Genomic DNA, 5716 nt, shown 5'->3' with positions numbered 1-5716 from the left:
TGGCTGGAGCTTTTGGGCACCATATGGAGCGGGCAAGCTCAAGGCTCTGAGAACGTCAGACGATCCCCATTTCTTCCATCTTTTGGAATTCGGCTGTGGCAAAGGCCAACTTGTCTGGGGGCAAGTGCTCCACGTCNAGTGAGCCGGGCTTTGAGGGCAGACTTGAGGTATCTGTGGAAGGGCTCCACAAGCCCATGCGCCTATGGGTGGTAGGCAGTTGCATGATGAAGCTTCATCCCTAGAGCGTTGTCAACCTAAGCCTAGAGCAAGGAGACGAATTGGGGACCCCCGCACAAGGTCATTTCAATGGGGGACACCATCACCATATCAGTTGGTGATGAAGGCTCTGGCGCACAAGGAACAGTCCGTATGGGCAATTAGGAACGCCTCTGGTCAATTGGTAAATCAGTCCACCTGGGTGAGAAGATGGGTGAAGCCACAGGAACTCGGTAAGGGGCCAACCAGATCCGCGTTCACATGATTGAATTGTCATCGCAGGATGTCAAACTACTGCAGCAGAGCCTTAGTATGCCATTGGATCTTGGCCTTCTGGCATACCATGCACATCTTTCCCCACTCCTTCACCTGCTTGTTCATGTGGTTCCAGATCTACTTGGCGGCCATCAACCGCAACGTGGTGAGGATGGACGAGTAGGGGAGGCTGTGGATGGTATTGAAAACGGTCCAACGGAATGAGGAAGGGACAACTGGCCTGTGGACATACTGCAGAGGAGGGATTGGCCTGCTGGCCCAAAAGTGATACCTGGAGCTGGAGGTTGGTGGTTGAGGTTCTGTATAGATTGATCTCCTTGTGCTGGTGCTCTGCTTTGGCCACTTGATTGAAGTCAATTCCCGGGGTCTGTGCTAGCGTGGATGACGCATGACCAAGTCAACGTCAGCAACGACGTTCTGGTTCTTGACAGTAATGTACCTGACGTCTGTTGTGAACTCCTAAATTACAGTCAGGTGGCGCTGTTGCCGCGCCGACTAGGGGTCTGAGACCTTGGCAAAAGCAAAAGTCAGCGGATTGTGTTTGGTGTAGATGACGAACTCTCTGCCTTTGAGAAAATGTCGGCAATGTTTGAGGTCAAACGCACTGTACTTTTGCTCTGGGGAATGGAGTACCTTGATGAAGAATGCCAGGGGACGCCATTGGTCGGCTTGTAGTTGCTCAATGGAGGCTCCAATTGCAGTGTCTGAGGTGTCGGCAGAGAGAGACAGAGGTGCTCCACTTCATGGATACCCCAGCATGGCATTGCTGGCCAGGGCAGCCTTTGCTGGATTGAACGATGCGATCTGGTCTTAGTTCCAGGTGGTGCTCCTTAACTTTGTCTTCCTGGCGAGGGAGCTGTAGAGGGGTTGCATGATTCAAGCTGCTGACGGGATGAAATGCTAGTAGAGTTTATCATACCTATGAACTCCTGCAGCCCTTTGAGTGTGTTGGGCCTGGAGAAACGTGAAATGGAATCCATCTTAGAGAGGAGGGGAGTGATGCCAGTACGGGAGATCTTGTGGCCAAGGAACTCTAGCTCAGACTTTCCAAGTAGATACTTACCTAAGTTAATGACAAGGCCGGCATTGCAGAGGCGTTTCAGGACTTCCTTGATGTGAGACAGATGCTCCTTCTTGGCCTTTCTGGCAGCCAAGATGTCGTCAAGGTAGACAAACGCGGAGTTCAGTTCCTGGAAGATGTTGTCTAAGAACCTGTGGATGGCCTGTGTCGCGTTCTTGAGGCCAAAGGGAAGACGCAGAAACTCAAACCAAGCCAAAAGGTGTTATGATTGCCGTCTTGGGAATTTGGGAATATCCTTCTTTCTCACCAGGATGTGATGGTAGTCTCAGACAAGGTTGATCTTAGTGAAGAATCAGCAGCCGTCCAAATTGGAGGCAGAGTGGGGATGTGGGGATGGGGTACTGATCCAGGATGGTGACGTCGTTGAGCCGGCAGTAGTCTCCACACGGGCGTCAATGGCTGGAGCTTTTGGGCACCATATGGAGCGGGCAAGCTCAAGGCTCTGAGAACGTCAGACGATCCCCATTTCTTCCATCTTTTGGAATTCGGCTGTGGCAAAGGCCAACTTGTCTGGGGGCAAGTGCTCCACGTCATCCTTGTTGTGTTGGGAGTGGAACACAGGCTGGACAACCAAAGGGAACTCAGGCAATAGCTTGGCGAAGTCGTCATAAGCTGCCTGAACTGAGGTGAAGCACAGACCCAAAGGTTTGTTGGAGGCCAATGGAGGAGAAGCTGCTGGAGTCGACAAAGCATTTCCTATTGAGATCAACAAGGAGAGAGTGGGCCTGCAGGAAGTCAGCGCCCAGCAACAGTTAGGCCACTTCCCCAATAGTGAAACCAGGAAAAGAAGTGCGACCCAAACCTTTAGGGGAGAGTGTGCTCACCATAGGCGGTAATATTTGTGCCAATGGTGGCGATCAGTTCGTGGGTCTCAGGGGAGTTCCGCTTGTTGGAAAGCGTGGCCGGGATCACGCTCATCTTGGCTCCCGTGTTGATGAGAAACAGCGCTTAAAGTTATGGTCAATTGTGTAGAACAAGCGGCTTGAGGTGTTGGCGCTACTGACGACCAGCAGCCTTGTTTCTCTGAGAGGAGCAGGAGGCCTTGCATTGCAAGGCTTCCTCTTTCCAGCGGCTGTGGTATTGACACCGCTTAGGGGTGGGCTGACAGATGGGCTGACCTTGCCTCTTTGACTTCTTAAATTGGGGTTTGTTTGGTTTGGCCTCCTTGAACCCGACCTTGTTGAAAGTTGGGACAGCAGTGATCAAGGGACCAAGGGCTCTCAGGAGCCTGCCGACCTTATCTGCCGCTGTCATGGATTGTCAAAGTCATTGCCGCCAGAGAGGACCAAATGGCCTCTGGCATGCAGTTCAAGAAGAATTGCTCAAAGAGAAGGCAGGGCGGATGGCCTTTCAGGAGAGCCAGCATCTCATTCATGAGTTGAGAGGGTTTCTGTTTCCCCAGGTCGCCGATGTTGTATTGTATTGTATTAATGTGTGTTCAGCCTTGGAAGGCTTTTTGGGTTATATAAAGTGATTTTTTTTGTGGAGTTGGATGCAAGTAGAATGTTGGTCAAGAGACGAGTAGACGAAGTTAAGAAAGAAGGCTATCTATGTTGAAGTGTGAGGATGAAGGCTGAAATCTTTTTTTAACAATATTAGGAAGGGTGGCTCTCTGGATTCGGCATCGAGAGCATTCCATAGTTCATAGTTCCATAGTTCCCGCGAAATGCGCAAAAAGGGAATTTCCTTCTTTCTTAATGATGAAATTGATGTTGTGCCGGCCACAGCTACCTTTGTTCTGGAAGCGTTGTTGTTGGTGTGAAGAAAAAGTTCAACAAATGGTCAGGGGTGTTCAGGGCTTTACACGTCTCAACAAGGGTCGCCTTTGCGCACATTTGGTTCACGGAGAAGTAGCTCAGGCTCTGGTGGAGTTCCTCAATGCTCATCCAATCACAGAGTTTTTTGCCACGCAACTCCTGGAGAACATTATTGAGTATCACTTGGATGCCTCGTTGGGCTTGCATGAAGCGTGTCTTGGAGGAGGGTCGGGTGCACCAGCGAGGGCGATAGAGGAGTATTGGAAATTAGAAAAATATTATTTGATTACGATCTCATTGAGTCCAATTTGGTAAAGGTCAGATTACGAAGAGCATTTTTGAACTGTTTCACGGTTGTCTGTTCACGTGTTAATTTAAAGCGGTAAAAAAATCTCCCGCTTGGTCCGGCTCCACACCTACAGTATGCCTCAGAAGCTCGTTCGGCTTCATTTGAAACATACTTGGGTCTCAAGAAAATGATGAACCGAAGCTATATCCTACTAGTAGGATGGTCTTGGAACACACTAGCCTTCCCGCTCATTGGAGGCCCAAAAAAGTTTTCAATGAAGTCAAAGGAACTTCTGTGACATTGGTGTGGAGAAAAATTTCCCATGGTTACAGATTTCAAACCTCTTGAAAAGCACCTTGAAATTGGGTCGAAAATTCATCTTTGTACGTATGTAATATGATCTGATTTCTTTAATGGATAGAGGGATTCATAGCTGTTACGGACAGAAAAGCGAATACATTAAAAATTGTGTTATTATAATCACAAATGTAATGCATGTCATTGCGTCTCGGGTAGTCTATTACCTTCAACACACCCTATACGTTGTTATGGCGGATGAGCCAGCTACAAATCGTTAGTGTAAACGAAATATTTTCCTACTTTTAAACGGTTTTAATGATTATTTGACCCACTGGAGATGACAGGATTAAAGTCTCTCTCCACCTCATACGACTGAAAGCTACTCCTTACAGTCTCGACTGTCAAATGGATCTTTTATTGTATTATAGGAATAGATATTTGGCATTTGTACCGTGCTTAAGTCGTTCGATTTTCCCAGGCTTGAGGCGTTAAATGAGGGAAAAGCACTGCCAGTATGTCCGCACTAGTTGAGAGGGTCCTTTGAGTTATCGTCTTCAGTAAGGACCTCCTTATGATTTTGATGGTGCTGATGGTGATGCTTGGCATGATGCTTATGCTTGTGTTGGTGGGATCGATGAACATGCTTCTGAACGGTCTCCTTCACCACTGGTCCTTCAGTAATTGTGGAAACATTTTCCTCACTCTCAATTTTCTCTCGTTCAATGGAAGATCTCAGTGCTTTGGGACGGAATGTCTCGGATTCGATGATTTGATTCTCGTCCTTGGCCTTTTGATCTTCAGCTCGATTGTCTTTAGTAGCCAAGACCGTCACATTTCTTTCACGGCCTTTGGAAAGATCCTCCAGCCACTCCAGGATTTGAGCCAAACTGGACTTTTTGGTGATCTCTTGGATGTCGGCTTGGGTGACGATGACCGCATCCGGGTCGTCCAAAACTTCGCCATGTTTGCCAATTAGATTCACCTTGGGTTTAGCCCCTTGGGCGCGATCGGACAATGGAAACGTGATTTCCACATTGTCGGCCAATAATGGATCAGTTGGGTGGTTTAAAATGCTCCGCTTTCGACGAGGGTTGATCACAGAGAAATACTCTTGAAACACTTCTTTTAGCTCTCCATCTGTAAACTGCTCCTGGCCTTGGTCAAAAGCCTTTAACAAGAGGTTTTGGAACAGGTAGGTGTCACTTTGTTTACGGGCTTTCGTCTGACCTGCCAGGGACATAATCTCATCCAGGAGGACCAATTTGTCGGAAGGAGAATACTCTTGAGATCCACTGGATCGCTTTTGCCGTGCCAACGTGTAGTGAAGGTAGTCCTTCTCGCCATAGGACGGATTATTTCGAGGTTGCTTCGTGGCCAGAACTCCTCGCTCACTAATTAGATTTGAGGCCATGGATTGAATTTCCCGAAGGATCAAAGTCCGTAATTCTTCCCTATCTCCCAAATCTACCGTGTTGGCAAATGGCTGGATGAATGCGAGAACCAAAGTCAATGTGAGAAAAATGAGGCGAAGCTTCATTCTGTGGAGTCAGTCTTGACATGAGATACGCAATTGTGAAACAAAATCTGACAAATCTTGGTTGTCACAAATTTTAATTGCACATTGTTTCCGTTTTAACGAGAACTTGTCTTCATCTATTTCTTATTGGTACAGCTCATGTTACACGTTCCGGACTATTTCCAAGGTCGCTAAAAGACATTAGAAGTTGCTCATAACTATTTGAGCACATTTATTTCTTGACAATTGCATCGTCTTTTCTGCCTCAACGGTATGGCCTT

Source organism: Tigriopus californicus, chromosome 8 (assembly GCF_007210705.1).
Source record: "Tigriopus californicus strain San Diego chromosome 8, Tcal_SD_v2.1, whole genome shotgun sequence".
Lineage (NCBI taxonomy): Eukaryota > Metazoa > Arthropoda > Copepoda > Harpacticoida > Harpacticidae > Tigriopus > Tigriopus californicus.
The sequence above is the reverse complement of the archived record's forward strand: the minus strand, read 5'-3'. Positions refer to the sequence as shown.